We start from the raw sequence: 26,397 nt of genomic DNA, 5'->3' as shown, positions 1-26,397 counted from the left end.
TTTAATTCGTTCCCTGTAATTTAATTACATGTGTTTCTGCACGATCTGGCATAACCGTGGGAAAATCGTTGACTAATGAGTCCCAGTACTGTTGTTGGTTAATGATATATCGACAAAGTAATGAGAGTGATTAGATAATAATTCGACTTTATTGACACAAATTTGAAAACAATAATTACTATAATTTAAGCTGTGATCCTGTTGATGGCAGACTTCTACGACCTGACAGTGGAAAATTCTAGGGCCCCTACCCGAACCTCGTGGTCCAGGTCGGAATGTTAGAAATTGCTACAAATGTCAGGAATCCATCATATTTAAAATATATGCTACAATTAAGTGATGACATACCCGCTCCGATGTCTCCTAGCTTGACGACAGGTGCAGTGGCTTGTATTTCTATCAAGGCACATAATGCTGGGTCAGATAGCGGAGGTTGTGCCGGGGTGGCCGAGCTATGAAGACTGACGGTGGTTGAAATTTATTTGAAATTGTACTGATGTTTAAGTTAAATTTAGACGATTTCAGGTGTCAGAAATGAGAAAAATGCTGCTCATGCTTCAAATTCTGTGCAGAATCTAATAAATGTTTATTTTTTTTGTATCAGTAACAGATCTCAATTCGTATTCATTTGCTTACGGTGTTTTATAGAAATGTGTGCATTACAAAGCAGTAACCTAATATGAGTTGCCTTAGAACGGTGAGTTGATTTTGAATGTTTAAATTCATTGTTGCCCTCTTGTGTAAGATAACAAATTACCTGTATAAGCTTTCCAATCAACGAGTAATACATTCTTTCAAATTATGTAGTTGTCGAAATGATATTATCCTGTCTACCAAAATTCCCGAACCATAGTTATTTGGAACACAGCAGACATCTGCATAATATGAAGCATTGAGGTTCAAAAATCGTATATTAGCATTTTCAGACAATGTACATGTCTAAATTTAAATGTACTGAAAGCCTAAGAAATTTAGAGTGTTCGTTGTTGTAGTAATTAAATGGGACTGAAAGGTCCGCTTTCCTGAGGCGATCAACTGATCAGTTATGGAAGATTATTACATGTTGTATGCGGTGTTGTCCCAATCTTGTTATTTGAGCAGGTTGGTTTAACAACACTATGTACTTTTTTATCGATTTGTATATAATTATGGCATATTTTAGTAACTAATAATAGGTTAGTTTTATTGTCTCATTTTTGTAGATATTGTGAAAGAGTAGGTGAGTAAGCTAGTTCTCTACCTTATAAAAGCTGATCGACAGGCAACCCTGAAGTCGCCCCAATATTAATTCGTGATGAAGATGTGTCACTAACAAAGGCCTCACAAACTTTTAAATTACGAGAAGGATTACTGCGTAACAGAATTATAAATAAACTTTTGAAATAATACCTGGTAGACGAATAGTTCTTACTGTTAATGAAGAGTAAATGTTGTTTCTATAATATCAGAATTTTGTTGTAAAGATGAGAACTAATTTTTGGTCTCTAAAGAGGTAAGAAACAATGGTAAGTTAAAAATGTTCACATAATCATGTAAAAACTGCTTCAATGCACAAAAAATACGTTATTGCTCGTGAGAGAGTTGTCGTTTATAAAGACGACCTCAACTTTCAGCAAGTGAAGCAACAATTCCATGTTCGAAGAGATGTCGACCATTGTTTGATTTTGAAGGCAGACAATATGAAAAAAAGTAGAAAAGAATAGAAGATACAAAAATATTTAATATGTTTTCCATAGTCTGTGATATCCTGAGTAGTCTTGAGAAGAGTTTGTTATCAGATACGTATGTAGTGTTGGTGTACTTCTGCAATTTTCTATAATGTTGAAAGTCACTTCATTTTACGGTATTCTGTAAGTGACAATGAGCAGTATGACTGTATCCATTCTGTCACTGTATCTGTTTATTACATTCAGGGGTTTCCCCACATTTAATTACAGATGATATAATTAATCAAAATATATTTCATTCCTTTAAAGAAATTTTCAGCACGAGAAACCATTCAAGGCATCAGTGTATTGGGTTTTTAAATCGATTCCCCATTACATTATATGGAGAAACGTAGACTGTACAATTTGTTCAATGCCGAACTGGAATTTTCTCTGGAAGATGCTTTTGATTCCAGCTGGTAAACGTGATTAGAACGTTAGGATAGGCGTTATTAGGATCATATTTTCAAAAGTTCGTTTCCAATGTTACCGAACTCTGCTGAAAAATTTCATTAAGAAAATGGTTATCACACCTGGAAACTAAAGTTGGAGAGCTACTTGCCATCCTTGTTGAGGTTTCAGTACTATGTCTTGCTACGACAGTGACCAATAACAGAAAATTACTGATTCGTGGGCGATATGGTTGACACTAACCATGATCCATGTGAACTAACTGATTTGTGTATCAAGCCATCCTCTCAAGGTTCGATCTGCGTGCTGAAGTTGAGAATATAGCTAAAAGATCTGAGACTCGTGATTAGAGCCGCTCTCTCCGAATAGGATGTGCAGCTTTTAATGGCGTGAAGATCATTATCTCGGCGCACTGCTTCTAAAGCAGCAAAATGGTTGCGGGGAGCAGGTTTTGAGATGCGTTTAAGTCAACATACACTGAAGCGCCACCGAAACTGGTATAGGTATGCGTATTCAAATACAGAGATATTTAAAGAGACAGAAAACGGCGCTGTGGTCGCTAACTCCTATATAAGACAAGCGTCCGGCGCAGATATTCGTTCGGCCACTGCTGCTACAATGGCAGATTATAAAGATGTAAATCAGTTTAAACGTTGTGCTATAGTCGGCGCACGAGCAATGGGACACAGCATCTCCGAGGTAGTGATGAAGTGGGAATTTTCCAGTACGACTATTTCCCCTGTGTACTGTGAATATCAGGTATCTGGTAAAATATGAAATCTCTGACATCGCTGCTGCCGGGAGAAGATCCTGCAAGAACGGCTCCAACGCCGACTGAAGAGAATCGTTCAACGTTCGACGTGGGGCCCTACACGATATTATTCAGGTATACCAATTCCTTTGGCTCTTCAGTGTATACCCGACTGATCCACGAAATGTTAGAGCTGTGTTGCTCTATTGAAAGTTTCAATACCAGTCTGCCACAGCCGCCGTTCAATATGTTCCAGGTATCATACGAGTGTAACAAACTGATATGTGAAATGGCAGGCAGTACATGGATAGACGGTGACTCTTGTTGCTGTTTTGCAAGTTTCAAGACAAGTTGGTCAGAGTCGCTGTTACCAGTTATAACCGAAGCATTTTTTAAACACACCGTATCATCTTGAGATAGTTTATTTGTCGTCGAGATGTCCTGAAATGTACCAATTTTGACGTTTTACTCCAGTGTTATTAGGCGACTAAAATGTCCATAAGCCTTGTAACACCCTTATATTTAGAAACTGCGTCGTCTCTTGTGCAGGTCTTCTGACCCCTAAATTTATCTATTGAAAGGTTTGTAATAAATTAGTTGAAGAAATTCAGCCTTTGTTGGTCGGAGCCGTGTTTCTTCATGTAACCTACGAACGATGTTCTGGGTGTACTGTTGCCTGTGGAAAAGCACGCACCTAGAGGGGGAAATATTGCCTTACTAATCTGTAGATGGGAATCGAAACCAGGTAATACCGAACTCCTCAGTCAATCCCGCAAGGACGTGTGTCGTTTGATTTCTTGCTTTCCTTGCATTTATTTCTCCTATAAAAGATTGCTTATCTTCTTTCAGAAAATTCTTCCACATTTCATCCCTACATTTATTGTGAGAGCTCCGAGTTTTACTACACTTAAGTATTTGTTTTGAAACGCAGTAATGAACACCCTTTTCAGCTTCCTTTAAATGTAAGTGGTCGTTAAATTTACCTTCGTTTCGTCACTGTTCATTTGCCTTTTTGTATTACCTGAAGCTGGTAAACCACAGAGTTTTAAGAAAAACACAACCAATAACTTTTAATGCTTGTGTGTTGTACACTGAAAACGATATATGCAACAATAAAATATTTAAAATTTCTAAGAATTAAACTTAAGGTGGAGGTTAGATAAAATAAAATAAATAGAAATATAAATGATACAATTTGGTACATATGAGGAAATAATCTAGATGATTGTAGAATTTTAGGTTACAAACCCATTAATTTTTATGTGATTTTTAGAGAGTGAGGAAAGCTACAAGTCTTAGTCTTCAGCGTTTTACAAGGGACCGAGCTACACAATCAGCATGTGTAATAAGAATTGAAAACGTGTCGTGAATCAGAGTACTGTGACACGTCGTTCCGAGTAGACAAGATGGGTTCCTGAAGCACATGCTTAAATCTGAAGATGATACTGAGCGATCGGAATATGGAATCTAATTAAACATGTTCAACTGAGACGGAACAATAAATGAGGATTATCTTAGGTATTACATTGTATTTTCTTGAAAAACTGTTTTTGGAATTGCGACAGGTCCTAAGAGGGAGAGTAAGGCTGAAATTGGAAGCTGAACGGCCACTATGTTTTCAGTCAATTATAGAAAATGCCTTTCACGTAATTTGGTAGTAGACAGGTATTAACTGCGCGGGTTTTGAGGGGTCTGTGGTCAACCCTCGAGCTGAGAGGTCACAGAGTCCTAAACATTTTTGTACACCTTGTGTAGTTATTGTTTTATGAAGAACTAGATTAACAAGCTAAATGTTTCTTTACAGACGTGAATAAAGTCCACGGAAATCTCGAGTTTTTGAATGAGAAGTGAACCTTTATTTCGGAGGGTATTACATTCCTCGTCTATTACTATGTAGCTGTAACTATCACCTTTCCGAGTAATAAAGGTGATGAGGAATCGCATCCATTAAACATCATGGGTCTCCTTAGAAACTCGTTGTTAACTGATAACAAGGGCGATTCTTTCAGGTTGCGAGTTCAAAACTTCGGATGGCTTCTAAAGAGAAAGCGCGTGCATTAAGGGTTAAAAGATTAGTAGAAAGTGAACTTGTTGCCGAACTTCCATTTCTGGAGCTTCGTGGTAATGTGAACTAGATACCAACACTTGAGTGCTCAGACTGACAAAACAGAACATATATTTAATGGAAGAATATTTCTTCATTTGGTAGTTACTCGCCGACCTAATAAATCAGGTCTAGTAGTAACTATAAGAGCCGGCCACGGTGGCCGAGCGGTTCTAGGAGCGTAGTCCGGAACCGCGTGACTGCTACGGTCACAGGTTCGAATCTCTCCTTGGGCTCTGATGTGTGTCACGTCCTTAGGTTAGTTAGGTTTAAGTAGTTCTAAGTTCTAGGGGACTGATGACCTCCGATGTTAAGTCCCAAAGTGCTCAGAGCCATTTGAAGCATTTGAAGTAACTATACGCAACTTGTTTACACGTGCTTCGCTGATAGTTTTTACAGCTTTCACTGTAAGTAGCACTGTAAACTATTTCTGAAAGGCTCTCAAAGGTGAGTAACTGTCGATGTCACCAGGAAGACGAAAGAGGATGCGTCGCCTCGCTTTGTACTTTGGCAAACGCTACGAGTAAATAGGATAGGCCGGAAGGAACGAAAGCCAAATGTTGTTATTCCTGTTGTTGTCATACTAGTAAACTGCTATAAAGTAGGTAAAATAAGTAATCCGGCCACGAGGCATTTTCAGCGATGTTGGTACGAGGCAGTGTTGAAAAGCAATGCCTCTGCATTTTTTATGTGAAAACTCTTAAACCGTCGTAAATAAAATAAATCTGTTAACACTTTCCATCTTTCTTCTTCATTTCTACAAATTTATTTTTCAAAATAGCCACCCTGGTGACGATGACATTTCTCCGAATGAGAGACCATTTTGTTTATACCATGAGCGTAGGAAGTTTTACTTTGCTGACGGAGCCACAGTCTCACCTCTGCTTGTGTCGCTTCATTATGATCAAAGTGAAGTCCTCGAAGGTATTCCTTAACTTTTGTAGACAAATAAAAATAAGTTGGTGCCATGTCGGTATTATCTGGTGGATCACCTATAGCAGTGAAAGCTATACGTCCGATTATTGCAGCAATCGTGTCTGACCTGGCACTGACAAGCTGAAGGAGCAATTATAGCACTCCATTTTTGGTGCACCGACATAACCATGTTACATACTGTCATGTTACGCTCTACAGTTCGCAGCCCAATAGAGGAAGAGGGCTGCAGATATGTATATATGAAGAATTATAACGTAGAATGTTAGTAAAGTTGTTTTATTTAAAAAAATTTAAAAGTTTCCTCACAAAAAATAGCCCTTGTGTGTAGTATACCTACGACTGTATTGAGTTGTGTTAGAGATGTAGTAGTTTAGACTGTGACGCACTAATTCCAGCCATGTCGAGCTGTAAAACTACCAGACGATTAGATAAACTTCAAAGGCAATGCACCTATTGGCTCGATTGAGGCCGTTGGGACTAAGTTCTACTCCGAAATGAAGTCTCCCAAAGAGGACTCCTTTAATCTAATTGAATGCAATCGTCTTCAGGAATCGTCCGCAGCCGTCCGACAGCGGCAGCTTTGATAACTGTAGAAGACATTTCTTGGTGTCTTAAAACATATCCTTTCATCCTCTCACCTCTTGTTGTCACTATTTTCCACATGTTTCACACTTCGACGACACTTCAGCGAACCTCCTCATTTCCTATCTTATCAGACTATCTGATTTTCAACATCCTTATACAGCACAAATTTGTTCATCGTTTTTCCCACAGTTAATGACCCACTTCCGTACAATGCTGTGCTCGAAAATTACGTTCTCAGAAACATCTTCCTCAAATTAAGACTGATGTTTGATACTAGTTGACATTTTTTGGTAAGCAATGCACTATATGCCACTGCTAGTCTCCTTTTTATGTCCTCCTTGTGTCGATCGTCAGGTGCTATTTTGATTCCAAGAGAGAAGAATACCTTCATTTCATGTACTTCGTGGTCCTCAGTTCTGATGGTAAGTTTCTCACTACTCTCATTTCTGCTTCTCATTACCTTCGACTTTCTTCGGCTTACTCTTGGTCCAGCCGGCCGGTGTGGCCGAGCGGTTCTATTCGCTTCAGTCTGGAACCGCGCGACCGCTACGGTCGCAGGTTTGAATCCTGCCTCGGGCACGGATATGTGTGACGTCCTTAGGTTAGTTAGGTTTAAGTAGTTCTAAGTACTAGGGGACTGATGACATCAGAAGTTAAGTCCCATAGTACTCAGAGCCATTTGCACCATGTTTTTCTTTTTTATTCTTGGTCCAGAGCTTGTTCTCATTAGGCTGTTCATTACATTTAAGAGGTCTTTCCTTTTTCCTCAGTTCCACTGAGGACAGCCATTTCAACAGCGGATCAAATCATCATACCCTTTCACCTTGAATTTTAACCCCACTACTTAAACTTTCGTCATTTTATTCCTTGCTTCTTCGATGTTTAGATAGAACAGGTGAGGAAAGGCTACCTCCTGGAAACTTAGTTCTTGGGGTCCCATCCGTCTTCTGCGTTCTTTATACTTGTACGTATTGTATATTACCCTCTTAACCTGTAGTTTTTAACTACCCGTAGTTACGTGAGAATTTCGAACACCTTGTGTATCGTAGCAAGTTATTACGAGATAGCATTCGATGCAGAAAGGCAGGCAGCCAAGTAGCACGGTAGCTTCAGGATGCCTACGTTTTTCTTCACTCTCACAGTGCAGCTGACGCTACCAGCCGTGAGAACGTTCTCATGTAACATTCAGTCGGTGCGCAAATTCATATCTCTTACGAATCTAACTAAACCATAGTAATTATCATCCGATTTTGTTCAAACTTGGTACGCATGTGTCTGCAGTATCCTTTCGTCTAGGAGTGCTAGTTCTGCAGCATCGCAGGAGGGCTTCTGTGAAGTTTGGAAGGTAGGAGACAAGGTACTGGCAGAAGTAAAGCTGCGAGTACCGGACGTGAGCCGTGCTTGGGTAGCTCAGACGGTACAGCGCTTGCCCGCGAAAGGCAAAGGTCCCGAGTTCGAGTCTCGGTCCAGCATACAGTTTTAGTCTCCAGGAAGTTTCATATCAGCGCTCACTCCGCTGCAGAGAGAAAATCTCATTCTGGATACGCAATCTTTTGTTATCAAGGAGGGGATCCTGTCAAAGTTTCGGGTTTTTATCTATTATAGTTACAGATATTGAGAAAATTACTTAAATCTCCTAAAACCCACACTTATGTACAAAACTTAGTTATGAACAATAACCAAATGTCTTTTATTATCATCTGAAGTCATAACAAAGCTCACAGTATATAAAATCACTTAAGTGGAATTTTATTTTGAAAACTTTAATTACTCTACGTTATGTAGTATAAAAAATCATTCTAAGTTATTATTTGCTTATATAATATTTTTTTGTGTGTGAATACATGGGAATGAATGAGAGAGTATATGCGGGTCATACGCTAAAACTTAACGTCATTTTATGTAAAACCTTAAAAAATTGAACCGTGGGAAAATTGTACTGGAACCACGACCCTGATGACGTTTGTCAATATGTGCTTGCTTTTGTAAGAGAGCAGCCAGAACAAAAGTCTGAAGCGGAAAAATTTTCCGTATTGATTTAAAGAATATTTTACATTTAGTTCTATTTTATTAAACAATATATTAGAAACTGAAATTGTAATGACGTCAATGAGTATCTGATTAGTTGTTGGCTATGCCGAGTTTTGCCGCGAGAATGATCTGAATCGATCATTCTGATTGGTTATTCAGATCAATATCCAATCACAGTTAAGTGGTTCCAGCGTGCAGATAGATAGGCAGTGAGGAGCATCGAGATAGTCGCTCGCTAACCCATCTTACGAGTATCACCATGCTAGATGCCTCAGCGAAAATAGTACGTATTTAAAGGAAGAGCTAGTGAGATCATTTCAGATAAAACGTGTCGTGACTAAAGCGGTTTAAGTTACGAACATTTTGAGGAAAGTGTGATGTTTCGGAATTAATTAGTAGAAGTTTTATAAGCGTGAGATCGTTTGGTCGTAGAGAAAATTCCGCGTGCCACATTCCATATTCTTTATGAAATACTTTGGCGAGCACTTCTGACATAGAAGACCACTGAAACGACCGAATGTTCTACTCACTAATAGTGGTGGGTCAGTGACTGTTAGATCGCAAAATTAGTCGGGTCGGATTCGCCTAAATTCTCGCTGTTTTTTCGTGTGAAATACGTTCTACAGAAAGTGAATATGGAATGATAGAGTAGTTATCATATTAATTACTAAATTGATAGCCATATCATTGGATTCTTATTTAATAAAAAGCCGTTTTTATAGAATTTTCAAATGGTTACTGCAATTAAACTGCATTTTCCTATCGCCCAAAATTTGTGAAAATGAACTTACAGGAACTGATTTGGAACTTGAGTAACGCGGCCTCTGTGCGGTAGGTACTAGGTAGTGGTTTCATCAACGCTGCTTTACACTGTCTAGCGTGTGTCTACTACTGCAGAGTGAAGGGACATCGGAAGAAAGAAATATAGAGGTAGGTGAACTGTTCAATGAAAGTGACTGAGAGAGAATAAGGAGCCGAAAGAACAACCGACCGAACCTGGCCCGCCGCACTTGCAGCACCATCTTACATTGTCGAACGCTTTTTCTAATTTAACAAATCTCATGAACTTGTCTTGTTTTTTTGTTAAACCTCGCCTCCAGCATCAAGCGGGAATCAGAACTGACGCCCTAGTGATTGTACCTTTCCTCGCGCCAACTCATTGTCATCTAGTAGATCCTCAACTCCTTATAGAGTCTTCTCATTATTATTCCTGTCAAAACATGAATGAAGGAGCTGTTAAGCAGACTGCGTGATAGTTGTCGTACTTACTACCCTTTTTTCCTTCGAGATGATATTTTTCCGAATGTTTGGTGGTATGTCCGCACGACAGTTGTCTCTTCCTCCGACGATTTTAGAAATCCAGGAGGAACGTTACCTATGGATACTGCTTTATTTCATCGCAATGTTTCCTGTGATTTGTCACTCTTTTACGCTAATACCGGATCCTCCGTGCTTCGCATATCGACTCCAGTTTCTTCTTGTGTCTAGTCATGAGACACTTTTATCACCTTGTACAGGCCCTCAGTGTAAAATTTCCACCTACCCGCTATCTCCTCTGCGTTTAACAGTACTATTATTGTTAATGTCCTTGATTTCTAATTTCACCGAGGGCGGTTTTATTTTTCCTATACGCTGAATCGGTCCATTCACCGAGAATTTCTTTTACGCTTTGGCTTCCACAAAACTTCCTGTGTATTCCATTCCTAATTGACTAATTTTGCTATATTCCTGTCTGTTCGTATATATATTTGTATTACCTTCTTCCATAGGTTGCTCGAAGTATTTATTCTATTACTCGAAGTTGCCACGCTGTTCTGTTTGTCTACTTCGGAGATTGCCCTTTTCAACTGGTCTGCCTATTCAGGTATTCACTATCATAGTACCCACATTCTTAGAGAATTTAAGCTCTTCCGTATCCTACTTCATTCCACATTGATTCTTCCAGATTACTCTCTTAAACTTCAGTCTACTCTCAATGAATACTCACTTGCGATATGAGATAATACACTGTGTGATCAAAACTATCCGGACATCACAAGAAATATCCTTTTTCATATTAGAAGCATTGTGCTGCCACCTACTGCCACGTACTCCATATCAGCGACCTCAGTGGTCATTTGACATTGTGAGGGAGCAAAATGGACCGCTCCGCGGAAATCACAAACTTGAGGCGTGGTCAGATGATTCGGTGTCAGTCACTTGTGTCATACGCATGTACGCGAGATTTACACACTCCTAAACATTCTTATGTCCACATTTTCCGATGTGATAGTAAAGTGAAAACGTGAAGGGACACGTACAGCACAAAAGTGTACAGGCCGATCTCGTCAGTTGACTGACACAGACCATCGACAGTTGAAGAGGGTCGTAATGTGTAATAGGCAGACACAGGAATTCCAAACTGCATCAGGATCCACTTCAAGTACTATGAGAGTTACGCGGGAGGTGAGAAAATTTGGATTTCATGGTCGAGCGGCTGCTCATTAGCCATACATCACGCCAGTAAATGCCAAACGATGCCTCGCTTGGTGTAAGGAGCGCAGACGTTGGACGACTGAACATTGGAAAAACGTTGTGCGGAGTGACGAAACATAGTACACAATGTGGCGATCGGGTGTCGGGGTGTGTGTATGCCGAATGCCCAGTGAACGTCATCTGCCAGCATGTGTAATGCCGACAGTGCAATTCGGAGGCGGTGGTGTTATGGTGTGGTCGTGATTTGCACCCGTTGTTGTTGTGCGTGGCACTATCACAGCACAGGCCTTCAATGATGTTTTAAGCACCTTCTTGGTTCCCACTGACGATGAGCAATTCGGGGATGGCGAGTACATTTTTGAACACCATCGAGCATCTGTTCATAATGCAAGGCCTGTGGCGGCGTGGTTACACGACAATAACATCCATTTAGAAGACTGGCCTGCACAGAGCCCTGACTTGAATCCTATAGATCACCTTTGGCATTTTTTGGAACGCCGACTTCGTGCCAGGCGTCACCGACCGACATCGGTACCTCTGCTTAGTGTAGCACTCCGTGAAGAATTGGCTGCCATTCCCCAAGAAATATTCCAGCTCTTGGTTGAACGTATGCCTGCGAGAGTGGAAGCTGTCATCAAGGCTAAGGGTGGGCCAAGGCCACATTTAATTCCAGAATTACCGATGGAGGGTACCACGAACTTTTAAGTTATTTTCAGTCAGGTGTCTGATTACTTTTCATCACATATAGTATCTGCTCATAAATGAACCTTAAATCCAAAATCCGATTTCGCAATTTATGTCGTACCATCTTCCCCTGTCTTCACGTCTATTCCAAGTAATCTCACCGGACAAAATAATTAGTCACCCTAGTGCACGCAGACATAAGAATCGTCAAGCCATTACAGAATGCGCAGCGGTCGAGTCATGTGCTCAACCGCGTGCCCGCTGCCTCTGCGTCAGCATAAGGAAGTAGTGACCAGTGACACACTGCGATCTGTAAGTCATTTGTGTTTCTAGTGAACATTGTACGTAAACACGGATAAATGTAATGGCATGACAATCTGACAATAAGGGGCCATGGCCGTAGCCATGCTCGTGACCATAAAGTGAGCGAAGTTGCTGTATTGTTGGTGTTCCGCGGCAGACTGTTTAATGTGTCTTCAAGCAATGGTGTAACTCACGTGGCTACGAAACACGACGTGGGAAATGTGTACGGAAGAAGATCCTTGCTGGGAAGAGCCGGAGATGAGTTTCACGACTTGTGAATTACAATCGCTTCCAAATCTGACAGGAGTTGCTGTAGGCAGTGACAGTAGGTCGACCCAAACCTGTTAGGAAGAGAGCATTGCGACAGGGACTGCAAGCAGTGGCCATTTGATGTCAGTCACCTCGTAAGAGTCCATTGCTCAAAGAGGCACGTAAAGACGACAACAGATAAGTTTATCGGGCTGAAAGAATATGTGACTGTCTTTCTGTATTACCACTCGACTAGTTTACAAAATTACCTAAATTGAAAACCGCAGAAAAACTGTGGATATATTGGAACGGCGGGTAAAACGTCGTCATCAGCATACCTGCAATTTTGTCGAACAGCCCAATCGAATCCTCAGACAGTAGATGAAACTGAATGGGGCTTTCCTGCATAAGCTTTTGGAATTACTTCCGGCCCGAATCCCTGCAGTTATCAAGCACAGGGCGGAATGAGGCGGTATTAAATCATGCTTGTAATGATTACCTTAGGGGTGACTTATTTTGTCTGATGAGCTTGTATCGTCTTCTGGAAACGGGTTCCAGATAGCGTATCTTAAGGGGGGAAAATGGAAATGATCGTGTTGCATCGTTGGGCGGGAGGCCCCGTTGGCGGGAGTTCGGCCGCCGTATTGCAAGTCCTTTTTAAGTGACGCCACATTGGGGACTTACGAGTCAATGATGATGAAGGACACACAACACCCAGTCCCCTGCCAGGAATCGAACCCTGGCCCCCTGCGTGGTAAGCGATAACGGTGCCGCTACGCTGCGGAGGCGGACATCTTAGAGAGTGACCGAGGTTCAGAGTCGCAGGCGCAGCACTGCGACCATATCCTCTACAGCATAGCCATCAGCATGTGAGCGGGTTCCAGCAGAGCTGTCCAGGAGTAATTATGGTGAGCTTAAGTCGCAGTACTAGTGTGATAGAGCATTGCCCGTCCTGTCAGTTTCACATATACTGTACTAAGTGCGTGGGCAGCCCTCCCGACTAGCCGAGCAGTCTAACACGCTGCTACCCGAACCGGAAGGCTTGTTGGTTCCCGGCACAAATCCGCCCAGCCAGTGGATGGTTTTAAGGTGGTTTTCCATCTGCTTCAGCGCATGTGGGCTAGTTCCCAATATTCCGCCCCAGCTACAATATGTCGGCGATTGCTGTGAAAACACTCTGGGGAGGGGGCAAGGGAGTCCACTGGGACTGAACTGTACAGTAACACCCTGGGTTCAGTTTGAGGCGGCGGAGGTGTGGGAGGACTGCTGTGATCTGTTGGGGGGGTTGTGAACCACTGAGGACTACGGTGGAATGAAACCTCTCCATCGTTTCTGGGCCCACAGGTCAATACACAAGCACATGAGCCTGTTTACTAACCAACAGGAGTCAGTTCACTGTTTCTTTGGTGTTTACGAACTTTTAGACCAAATTTCTGTTTAGTATTTTGCGTCTGAAAGCCGTAGTCATCTCAGTGTAGTTACCTCACTAGAGGAAAAAATCTAGCAGTTACCGTTATATGCACTGAGTTTGTAAATCATATACTACTAATCTTCGGTAATATATCCATTTTAATGTCTGTAATTGAATAAATTACTGTGTTTAATGAAAGATATTTCGTGTTAGAAAACTTCCAATGATATTAACATAAAGTGTTAAATAAATCTAATCCATAGGTTCTATGGGTACGGCCTTAGAAATCGGATTATTCATTAAAAATGGTTAACTTCGATATTAAAGGCGTGCCCAGCTCATAAATAGTTTTCTGGGACCAGACAGCTTTTTGCACCAAGGGGTTTCGCAACACCTTTTCGATTTCAGGCTCTTTGTCCTGTGGAAAGTTTTGGTAATTTTAATTTTTCTTAGGTGCATCTGCCTTCCCCTGCCGGTTTTGCCCATTTCACTTCCCTGTAGTACCATGGAGGCTACTCTGTCATAGCTTAGCACACGCCCTGTCATCTGTCCTTTTTTCTTGTACTTTGTTTGTAGAGAACCTCCACATTCCTTACCTTATCAGCCCATCCAATTTTCAACATTCTCCTGTGGTAGAAGCGTCAAATGCTTCGATTCCCTTCGGTTCCAGTTTTCCCACTGTCAATTACACACTAATGTATACAGCTGTGCTCAAAATGCATATTTTCAGAAATTTCTTCCTATAATTAAGACTTACGTTTTATAACTGCAGACATCTCTTAGCCAGATTTCACTTTGCCTGTAGTACTCCTACTCTTTAAGTCGTCCTTGTTTCGTCCGTCATGAGTTATTTTGCTGCCGAGGCAGCAGAATTCTTGACTTCTTTTACATCAAAAATATTGCTATTTTCTCGCTGTTCTCATTTTTGCTACTTCTCATTACTTTTGACTTTTTCCTGTTTAATCTCAATCTATCCTCTGTAATTATTAGACTGTTCATTCAATTCAGTAGTCTGTAATTCTTCTTGAACTTCACTGAGGAGAGCAATCACATTACGTCACCGAACCATATCAATGAAATCCTTTCATATTGAATGTTAATCGCTTTCTAGAACTTTTACTTTGTTTTCGTTATTGTTTCTTTCCTCCCCCGTTAACCATGGACCTTGCCGTTGGTGGAGAGGCTTGTCTACCTCAGCGATACAGATAGCTGTACCGTAGTTAGTATCTGTTGAGAGGACAGACAACCGTGTGGTTCCTGAAGAGGGGCAACAGCCTTTTAAGTAGTTGCAGGGGCAACAGTCTGGATGATTGATTGATCTGGCCTTGTAACATTAACAAAACGGTCTTGCTGTGCTGGTACTGCGAACGGCTGAATGCAAGGGGAAACTACAACCATAATTTTTCCCGAGGGCATGCAGGTTTACTGTATGGTTAAGTGATGATGACGTCCTCTTAGGTAAAATATTCCACAGGTGAAATAGTCCTCCATCCGGATTTCCGGGCGGGGACAACTCAGGAATACATTGTAATCAGGAGAAAGGAAACTGGCGTTCTACGGAATGCCAGATCCCTTGATCGGACAGGTAGGTTAGAATATTTAAAAAGGGGAATGGATAGGTTAAAGTTAGATATAGTAGGAATTAGTGAAGTTCGGTGCCAGGAGGAACAAGACTTCTGGTCAAGTGAATATGGGATTAAAAGTTCAAAATCAAATAGGTGTAATGCAGGTGTAGGTTTAATAATGAATAGTAAAATAAGAATGCGGGTAAGCTAATACAAACAGCATAGTGAACGCATTATTGTGAACCAGATAGATACGGAGCCAACGCCTACCACAGTAGTACTAGTTTATATGCTAACTAGGTCAGCAGATGACGAAGAGATGGATGAAATATATGATGAGACAAAATATATTATTCAGATAGTGAAGGGAGACGAAAATTTAATTGTCTTGGGTGACTGGAACTCGATAGTAGGAAAAGGAAGACAAAGAAACGTAGTAGGTGAATATGGAATGGGATTAAGGAATGAAAGAGGAAGCTGCCTGGTAGAATTTTGCACTTAATCATAGCTAACACTTGGTTCAAGAATCATAAAAGAAGGTTGTATACATGGAAGAAGGCTGGAGATACTCGAAGGTCTCAGGTAGTATATATAATGATAAGACAGAGATTCGGGAACCAGGTTTTAAATTATAAGACATTTCCAGGGTCGGATGTGGACTCTGACCACAATCCATTGGTTATGAACTGTAGATTAAAACTGTAGGAACTGCAAAAAGGTCGGAACTTGAGGAGATGGGACCTGGATAAACTGAAAGAACCAGAGATTGTAGAAAGCTTCAGGGAGAGCATTAGAGAACTATTGACAAGAATTGAGGGAAGAAATACAGTGGAAGAAGAATGGGTAGTGTGGTGTCACCGCCAGACACCACACTTGCTAGGTGGTAGTTTAAATCGGCCGCGGTCCATGTAGTACATGTCGGACCCGCGTGTCGCCACTGGGATCGCAGACCTAGCGCCACCACCTAGGCAGGTCTCGTGATACGAGTGTGGACTCGCCCCAGTTGTACGAGAGCCTAGCTACCGGCCAGTTGTACGCGAACCTAGCTATCGCCCAGTGGTACGAAGCCTTTCTCTCTCATTAGCCGAGAGACAGAATAGCCATCAGAAGTTAATGGCTACGAACTAGCAAGGAGCCATTTGTATCAGTGCCTATAGCTTACGAGTATTCAAGAGAAATAAAAGTTAAGTAAAAAGCATCTACCTACTTTTCTTCTTATTCATTTATAAGTTCTCATGTTCCAGACTTCACGCCCGTCGGCGTGTGTGTGTACGCGTGCCTGTCTTTCTTTTGGCTACTACCGTGTGGCGTAACAGTCTTGTTACGTCACAACAGGTAGCTTTGAGAGATGAAATAGCGAAGGTAGCAGAGGATCAAGGAGGTTAAAAGACGAGGGCTAGTAGAAATCCTTGGGTGACAGAAGAGATATTGAATGTAATTGATGAAAGGAGAAAATATAAAAATGCAGTAAATGAAGGAGGCAAAAAGGAATCCGTCTGAAAATTGAGTTCGACAGGAAGTGCAAAATGGCTAAGCATGGATGACTAGAGGACAAATGTAAGGAAGTAGAGGCGCAAATTACTAGAGGTAAGATAGATACTGCCTACAGGAAAAGTAAAGAGACCTTTGGAGAAAAGAGAACCACTTGCATGAATATCAAGAGCTCAGATGGAAATCCAGTTCTAGGCAAAGATCCGAAAGCAGAAGGTAGAAGGAGTATATAGAGGGTCTATACAAGGGCGATATTCTTGAGGACAATATTATAGAAATGCAAGATAATGTAGATGAAGATGAAATAGGAGATATGATACTGCGTGAAGAGTTTGACAGAGTATTGAAAGACCTAAGTCGAAACAAGGCCCCAGGAGTAGACAACATTCCATTAGAACTACTGACAGCCTTCGGAGAGCCAGGCCTAACAAACCTCTACCATCTAGACAGCAAGATGTAGGGAACAGGCGAAATACCCTCAGCCTTCAGGAAGAATATAATAATTCCAATCCCAAAGAAAGCAGGTGTTGATAGATGTGAAAATTACCGAACTATCAGTTTAATAAGCCACTTCTGCAAAATGAAACACGAATTCTTTACAGTCAAATGAAAAAACTTGTAGAAGCCGACCTCGGAGAAGATCTGTTTGGATTCCATAGAAATGTGGAACACGTGAGGCAGTACTGACACTACGACTTATCTTAGAAAATAGATTAAGGAAATGCAAACCCACGTTTCTAGCATTTGTAGCCTTAGGGAAAGCATTTGACAATGTTGACTGGAATACTCTCTTTCAAATTGTGAAGGTGGCTGGGGTAAGATACAGGGAGCCAAAGGCGATTTGCAATTTGTACAGAAACCAGATGGCAGTTATAAGAGTCGAGGGGCATGAAAGGGAAGCAGTGGTTGATAAGAGAGTGAGACAGGGTTGTAGCCTATCCCAGATGTTGCTCAGTCTGTATATTGAGCAAGTAGTAAAGGAAACAAAAGAAAAATTCGTGGTAGGAATTAAAATCCATAGAGAAGAAATAAAAACTTTGAAGTTCGCCGATTATATTGTAATTCTGTCAGAGACAGCGGAGGACCTGGAAGAGCAGCTGAACGGGATGGACACTGTCTTGAAAGGAGGCTATAATAAGAACACCAACAAAAGCAAAACGAGGATAATGCAATTTAGTCGAATGAAATCTGGTGAGGCTGCAGGAATTAGATCAGGAAATGGGACGCTTAAAGTAGTAGATTAGTTTTTCTATTTGTCGAGCAAAATAACAGATGATGGTCAAAGTAAAGAGGATATAAAATGTACACTAGCAATGGGAAGGAAAGCGTTTCTGAAGAAGAGAAATTTGTTAACATCGAGTATAGAATTAAGTGTCAGGTAGTCGTTTCAGAAAGTATTTATGTGGAGTGTAACCACGTATGGAAGTGAAACGTGGACGATAAATAGTTTAGACAAGAAGAGATTAGAGACTTTGAAATGTGGTGCTACAGAAGAATACTGAAGATTAGATGGGTAGATCATATAACTAATGAGGAGATATTGAACAGAATTGGGGAGAAGAGAAGTTTGTGACACAACCTGACCAGAAAAAGGGGTCGGTTGGTAGGGCATATTCTGAGGCATCAAGGGATCACTAGTTTAGTATTGGAGGGCAGCGTGGATGGTAAAAATCGTAGATGGAGACCAAGAGATGAATACACTAAACAGATTCAGAAGGATGTAGGTTGCATTAGGTACTGGGAGATGAAGAGGCTTGCATTGGATAGAGTAGCATGGAGAGCTGCATCAAACCAGTCTCTGGACTGAAGACCACAACAACAACATTGTTTCTTTGACGTATAGACTGAACAGTAGAAGGGAAATCTGCATCCATGTTTTAAATCCCTATTAATTCGAGCTCTTCGTTTTTGAGCTTCCCATCTCGTTGTTCCATTTGATGTATTTACCGTCCCCGGTAGCTGAGTTGACAGCGTGACACAATGTCAATCCTACGTGCCCGGTTTCAATTCCCGGCTGGGTCGGAGATATTCTCCGCTTAGGGACCGGGTGTTGTGTTGTCCTAATCATCTTCATTTCAACCCCATCGACGCGCAATAAGCCGAAGTAGCGTCAAATCGAAAGACTTGCACCAGGCGATCGGTCTGCCCTCCCAATTTAGACCATCTTACATTATTTTAGGTTGGCGAAAGCCTTTACTAGGTCGAAAACCCTATAACCCTATAATTTATCATATTCCTTCGCTCCATTATCGAGTCAGAATTGTTGCTCTCGTTCATTTACCTACATCAGAGACCAATGATCTTAATCTGTTTACTAGTCCGAGACATACTATGTGTCTAACGTCGTTGTTCCCACCGTTAATTTGCTGTTTTGAAGTCTCGGGGACGGTATGATGAGTGATTTCTACTGCACCTAGACTTAAATCTGATGTTACTTCTTTGGTATAACTATATTAACATTGTTTAACTGAAGAATCACCAATTACTCGTATGCTATGTTTACAATGACGGCTCCAAATGCACTACTGGCCATTAAAATTGCTACACCACGAAGATGACGTGCTACAGACGCGAAATTTAATCGACAGGAAGAAGATGCTGTGATATACTAATGGTTAGCTTTTCAGAACATTCACACAAGGTTGGCGCCGGTGGCGACACCTACAACGTGCTGACATGAGGAAAGTTTCAAACGGATTTCTCTTACACAAACAGCTGTTGACCGGCGTTGCCTGTTGAAACGTTGTTGTGATGCCTCGTGTAAGGAGGAGAAATGTGTACCATCACATTTCCGAATTTGATATAGGTAGGATTGTAGCATATCGCGATTGCGGTTCATCGTATCGCGACATTGCTGCTCGCGTTGGTCGAATTCCAAAGACTGTTAGCAGAATATGGGATGGGTGGGTTCAGGAGGGTTATACGGTACGCCGTGCTGGATCCCAGCTGCCTCGTATCACTAGCAGTCGGGATGACAGGCATCTTATCCGCATGGCTATAACGGATCGTACAGCCACGTCTCGATCCCTGAGTCAACAGATGGGGACGTTTGCAAGACAACAACCATCTGCAAGAACAGTTCGACGACGTTTGCAGTAGCATGGACTATCAGCTCGGAGACCACGGCTGCGGTTACGCTTGACGCTGCATCACAGACATGAGAGCCTGGGATGGTGTACTCAACGACGAACTTGGGTGCACGAATGGCAAAACGCCATTTTTTCGAATGAATCCAGGTTCTGTTTGCAGCATCATGATGGTCGCATCCGTGTTTGAAGACATCGTGGTGAACACACATAGGAAGCACCTATTCGTCATCGCCATACTGACGTATCACCCGGCGTGATGGTATGGGGTGCCATTGGTTACACGTCTCGGTTACCTCTTGTCCGCATTGACGGCAGTTTGAACAGTGGACGTTACATTTCAGATGTGTTACGACCCATGGCTCTACCCTTCATTCGATCCCTGCGAAACCCTACGTTTCAGCAGGATAATGCACGACCGCACATTGCAGGTCCTGAAAGGGCCTTTCTGGATACAGAAAATGTTGGACTCCTGCCCTCGCCAGTGCATTCTCCAGATCTCTCACCAACTGAAAACGGCTGGTCAATGGTGGCCGAGCAACTGGCTCGTCACAATACGGCGGTCACTACCCTTGATGAACTGTGGTATCGTGTTGAAGCTGCATGGGCAGCTGCACCTGTACACGCCAGCCAAGCTCTGTTTGACTCAATGGCCAAGCGTATCATGGCCATTATTACGGCCAGAGGTTGTTGGTCTGGGTACTGATTTCTCAGGATCTATGCACCCAAATAGCGTGTAAATGTAGTCACACGTCAGTTCTTGTGTTTTGTCAAATGAATAGCCATTTATCATCCGCATTTCTTCATGGTGTAGCAATTTTAATGGCTTTTAGTGTACCAGTGAACACACATCGGTCTTTGTAGTACCTCATCAAGTCAGGGGGACACGCATCAGTCTTTTTAGTACCTCATCAAATGATCCTTGAGTCATATCGCTGGTAATTTCATTACATTGTGAAAAGTACCTGGAACTGACCAGTAGGTGCCATGAGTTTGCGGCCGGGGGGATGACTTAGCAGTGAAAAATGGTGGTGGGGGGGTGGGGGGGTGGGGGGGGGGGAGTACTGCATTGCCTGCCCTGAAGCGGTAACAACAGAATGGGCCAATCAAGAGGACTCAGTGGTTTAACTTCAGTAATAAATCCATTAGGGACATGTGACCGCTTCTACATCCACCCTTAGATCGACTGTTTTTGACGTGACAGTGAAGGGGAAACACGAAATATCATCCACAACCAAGATCAGGCAGACCTCATACAGTGATGAACAAACACCGTCAAGCTTTGCGAAAAATGATATCAACAAACGTCTTGAAATCAGCTAAGGGAACCACCCGTGAGTGACAAAGTGCTACAACATGCCCAGCTAACACAACAACTATATGAAGTGAACTGCTAATAATGGGGTATAATGATCGAGGAGCTCTTCATAACCGACAAATATCTGTATTCAGTGTTAAGCGACGCTTGAGGTTGTGGAAAGAGCAAAGCTATTGGACAGTTGGTGACTGGCAACAGGGTATTTGGTATGTTGAGTCACGTTATACTCAGTAGGAATCCGATGGAAGAGTCTGTGTATGACGGATGGTTCCCTTCGCTGATTTCAAGCCGTTTGTTGAAATCATTTTCCGCAAAGCTTGACGGTGTTTGTTCATCACTATATGAGGTCTGCCATCATGTGAAGCGCCAACATTGTTTTTCGCGTTTAGGATGTGGCCCTTTTATCGCACCTAACAACACGCAAAATGCCATCGGACATGAACCCATACTAAACTGCTGTATACTATGTACTGTGGAAGAACAGGTAGGAGACGATGGTTGTTCGAAACAGCGTGGCATTGTTCCCTGTCATAAAGCAGCATCAGGGAGCCAATAGTTTGTGGTTAAGAACATTCCTGAAATGGACTGGTCCACCGAGAATCCCAAACCGAAGTGAATGGAACATGTATTATTTCAGTTTGAAAGTCAATTTCGCTCCATACTCTGGAGTCCAACATCAGTACCTTCTGTGATTTCGGCTCTTGATGAAGACAATAAGACACCTCACTGAAAGTGTCTCCGCCATAGTTCAAGTCGTCATAAATGGAAAAGTAGGACACCACTCATTCTGATGTCCGTTAATAGGTGTCCAGATACAATTCCACACTTCACGTAGATCGTATAGAAAATCAGCGTCTTGTCTTTTAAGATACCTGTATTTTGCGTTACATCTGAAACCACACTTTACAATCCATAACGTTCTCAGTTCTGTAGGATGAGTACTGGATATGGTCTACTGTGTTCAGTTTTACATCTGGATGTTGTCGTTATTTGTGTAATCATGAAGAATTTGAATGAGAGAATGGTTCAAATGGCTCTGAGCATTATGGCACTTAACTTCTCAGGTCATCAGTCCCCTAGAACTTAGATCTACTTAAACCTAACTAATCTAAGGAGATCACACACACCCATGCCCGAGGCAGGATTCGAACCTGCGACCGTAGCGGTCACGCGGTTCCAGACCGTAGTGCCTAGAACCGCTCGGCCACTCAGGCCGACTTCAATGAGAGAGTTTGGGCCATGTAATACTGATATGGCTCCGGTGAGAATCATTTTTGTTGTTTGGAAAGTCCATGTCAAAGTTCATCGTAATCGTTAGGATGAATTCTGTAGCCTATTCTTTTTATATATGCGTGCAGTAGTAAAAAGGATTTATTTTTAAGTAAAATGTCACTAAAGTTGTTTTCACGGACGTTACTCTATCACTGACCTGTGGTTGCTAGTAGTGGTAGTGAAAGGTATTAACAACACAATTGCTGGAAACTGGGGAAATATGTATTGTACTCCTGGGGAGTGCTATTGGAACCGTCATCGTGCATGTTATACATCGATGGCATAGGAACAGTAACAATCTCATGCATATCGCAATGATGAAAATGTAGCATCGAACTGAAATTCAAATGGTTCAAATGGCTCTGAGCAGTATGGGTCTTAACATCTGAGGTCGTCAGTCCCCTAGAGCTTAGAACTACTTAAACCTAACTAACCTAAGGACATCACACACATCCATGCCCGAGGCAGGATTCGAACCTGCGACCGTAGTGGTCACGCGGTTCCAGACCGTAGTGCCTAGAACCACTCGGTCACAACGGCCGGGAATTTGAAGTTTTAAGTTATTTTTATAATTATTACTGCAATTAATTAATTATTCGTAATTTTAAAACATGTAATTATATCGCATTTAAGTAAGAAGTATAGCGTTGACTTTCTCTGCCTGAGACGCCACTCGACGCGATCCATATACTGCTGCTAATGCAATATGGTGTATAGTTATCAACGAGGAAGCTCTGTCTGACAAAAACTGAAGAAATATTCAGGTGTAGACACTATATCATCGTGCTGTAATGACTGACAACCTGTTCTTAATGTAGAGAGAGTCCAAGTTATTCACTTAAAAAATGAAAAATAATGGTACATTTTAACCGCAGACTTCATTAGTGAGATATCTGGCCAAACAAATATGTAGAAATGTTCTTGCGGTCTTCAGTTCTGAGACTGGTTTGACGTAGAAATCCCTACTACTGTATCCTGTGCTAGCTTCTTCATCTCCGAGTAACTCCTGCAATCTACACAATTCTGAATATGTGTAGTGGATTCATCTCTTGGTCCCCTTTAGGATTTTTACCCTCCACGCTTCCCTCCAATACTAAATTGGTGATCCCTTGTTACCTCAGGACGTGTCCTACGAAGCGATTCCTTTTTCTGCTCACGTTGTACCACAAATGCCTCTTGCCCTAAATTCCGTTCAGTACCTCCTCATTAATTACGTGGTCTAAACATATAATCTTCAGCATTCTTCTGTAGCACCACATTTCGAAAGCTTGTATTTTCTACTTGTCTAAACGGTTTATCGTCCACGTTTCACTTCCATACAGGGCTACACTCCATACAATACTTTTAGAAAAGACATCCTAACAAACCCATACTCGATGTTAACAAATTTCTCTTCTTTATATATGCTTTCATTGTCATAGCCAGCCTACATTTTATATTCTCTCTACTTCGACCATAGTCAGTAATTTTGCTCCCCAAATAGCAAAACTCATCTACTACTTTAAGTGTCTCATTTCCTAATCTAATTCCCTCAGCATCACTTGATTTAATTCGACTACATTCCAATATCCTCGTTTCGCTTTTGTTGATGTTCATCATATATCTTCCTTTCAACACACTACCCTATCCGTTCAGCTGCTCTTCCAGGTCCTTTGCTGTCTCCGACAGAATTACAATGTCGTCAGCAAACCTTAAAGTTTTATTTCTTCTCCATTGGTTTCAATTCCTTCTCCAAACTTTTCTTTTCTTTCGTTTATTGCTTGCTCAATATACAGATTGAATAACATCTGCCGTAGGCTGCAACCCTGTCTCACTCAGTTCTCAATCACTGCTTCTCTTTTTGCCCCTCGTCTCTTACAACTGCCATCTGGTTTCGGTAAAAATTGTAAATAGCCTTTCTCTCCCTGTATTTGACCACTACCGCCTTCAGAATTTGAAAGACAGTATTCCACTCAACATTGTTAAAAGTTTTATCTAAGTCTATAAATGCAAAATGCTAGAAACATAGGTTTGCCTTTCCTTAATCTAACTCCTAAGATAGCTCGTAGGGTCAGTATAGCTTCGCGTGTTCCATCATTTTTCCGGAATCCAAACTGATCTTCCCCGTGGTCGTCTTATACCACTTTTTCCAATCGTCGGTAAAGAATTGGTATTAGTATTTTGCAGCCATGACCTATTAAAGTGACAGTTGTGTAATTTTCAGACCTGTCAACACTTACTTTCTTCGGAAAGGGAATTACTATATTCTTCTTGAAGTCTGAGGGTATTTAGCCTGTTCCGCATATGTTGATCACCAGCTGGTACAGTTTTGCCATGGCTGGCACTCCCAAGGCTATCAGTAGTTGGAATGGAATGTTGTCTAGTCCAGGGGCTTTCTTTCGACTTATGTCTTTCATAGCTCTTTCAAATTATTCACGCAATATCATACCTCCCATTTCATCGTCATCTACGTCCTCTTCCATTTCCACAATATTGTCCTGAAGTACATCGCCCATGTATTAGATCCTCTATATACTCCTTCCAACTTTCTGCTTTACCTTCTTTGGTTAAAACTAGTTTTCCACCGGAGCTCTTGATATTCATACAGTTGGTTCCTTTCGTCCTAAGGTCACTTTAATTTTCCTGTAGGCAGTATCTATCTTACCCTAGTGATATATGCCTCTACCTCCTTACATTTACCCTCTAGCCATCCCTGCTTAGCCATTTTGAGGCATTTATACATTACTGAGACGTATAGCTAAATTCAATATCTCTTCTTTACCCAAGGATTTCTATTAGCCCTCGTCTTTTTACCTACTTGATCCTCTCCTGCTTTCACTATTTCACTTCTCAAACATACCCATTCTTCGTGTATTGTATTTCTATTCCCTGCTCTTGTCAATCGTTCCCTACTGCTCTCTCTGAAGCTCTTTGCAACCTCTGGTTCTTTCAGTTCATCCAGGTCCCATCTCCTTAAATTCCTACCTTTTTGCAGTTTCTTCAGTTTTAACTGCAGTTTAGAACCAACAAATTGGGGCCAGAGTCCACATCTGACCCTTGAAACGTCTTAAAATTTTAAACCTGGTTCCTAAATCTCTGTCTTACCATCTTATAATCAGTCTGAATGCTTAGTGTGTCTCCAGGCCTGTTCCACGTATAGAACCGTCTTTCACGATTCTTAAACCAGGTTTTAGCCGTGATTAGGTTATTCTCTGCGCAAAATTCTACCAGGCAGCTTCCTCTTTCATTGCTTACCACCAGTCCATATTCAACTACACTTTTCCTTCTCTTTCTTTCCCCAATAAATATTGAATTATCATCTCTTTTAAGTAGCCGAATAATTTCTCTTATCGCATCATACATTTCGTCATTCTCTTCCTCATCTGCGGAGCTAGTAGGCATATAAACTTGTACTATTACGGTAGGCGTGGGTTGCACATCTATCTTGGCTACAACAATGCGTTCATTATGCTGGTCTTAGTAGTTTATCAGCGCTTCTATTTTTTTATTCATTATGAAACTTATTCCTGCATTTCGCCTATTTGATTTTGTATTTATAACCCCGTATTCACCTGACCAGAAGTCTTGATATTCCGGCCACCGAACTTCAAAAATTCCCACTAAATCCAACTTTAACCTATCCACTTCCCTTTTTAAATTTTCTACCCTACCTGCCGGAATAAGTGATCTGACATTCCACGTTCCGCTCTCTTAAAATGCCTGTTTCCTTCCTCCTGATGACAACGTCCTCCTGAGTAGTTCCCTTCCAGAGATCCGAATGGGGGACTATTTTACCTCCGGAATAATTTACCCAAGAGGACGTCATCATCATTTAACCCTGCGGTAAAGGTGTATGCCCTTGAGAAAATTACGGCTTAGTTTCCACTTACTTTCAGCCATTCGCAGTACCAGTACAGCAAGGCCGTTGTGGTTAGTGTTACAAAGCAAGATCCGTCCATCACCGTGACTGTTGCCCCTGAAACTACTGAAAAGGCTGCTGCCCCTCTTCAGGAACCAGACGTTTGTCTGGCCTCTCAACA

General features: G+C 41.7%; 1 protein-coding gene and 1 non-coding gene across 2 annotated transcripts in view; both read right to left on the bottom strand.

Annotated features, from left to right (window-relative positions):
* LOC124805759 (mucin-2-like) overlaps positions 1–26,397 on the bottom strand; it is a 193,636-nt gene that overhangs the window by 7,225 nt on the left and 160,014 nt on the right. The window lies entirely within an intron of this gene.
* Trnap-ugg lies at positions 22,237–22,320 on the bottom strand. Its single transcript has one exon. It is a non-coding gene; the product is annotated as a tRNA-Pro (tRNA).

Source organism: Schistocerca piceifrons, chromosome 7, assembly GCF_021461385.2.
Source record: "Schistocerca piceifrons isolate TAMUIC-IGC-003096 chromosome 7, iqSchPice1.1, whole genome shotgun sequence".
In the NCBI taxonomy this organism is placed as follows: domain Eukaryota; kingdom Metazoa; phylum Arthropoda; class Insecta; order Orthoptera; family Acrididae; genus Schistocerca; species Schistocerca piceifrons.
This window is presented reverse-complemented; position numbering and strand designations above follow the sequence as displayed.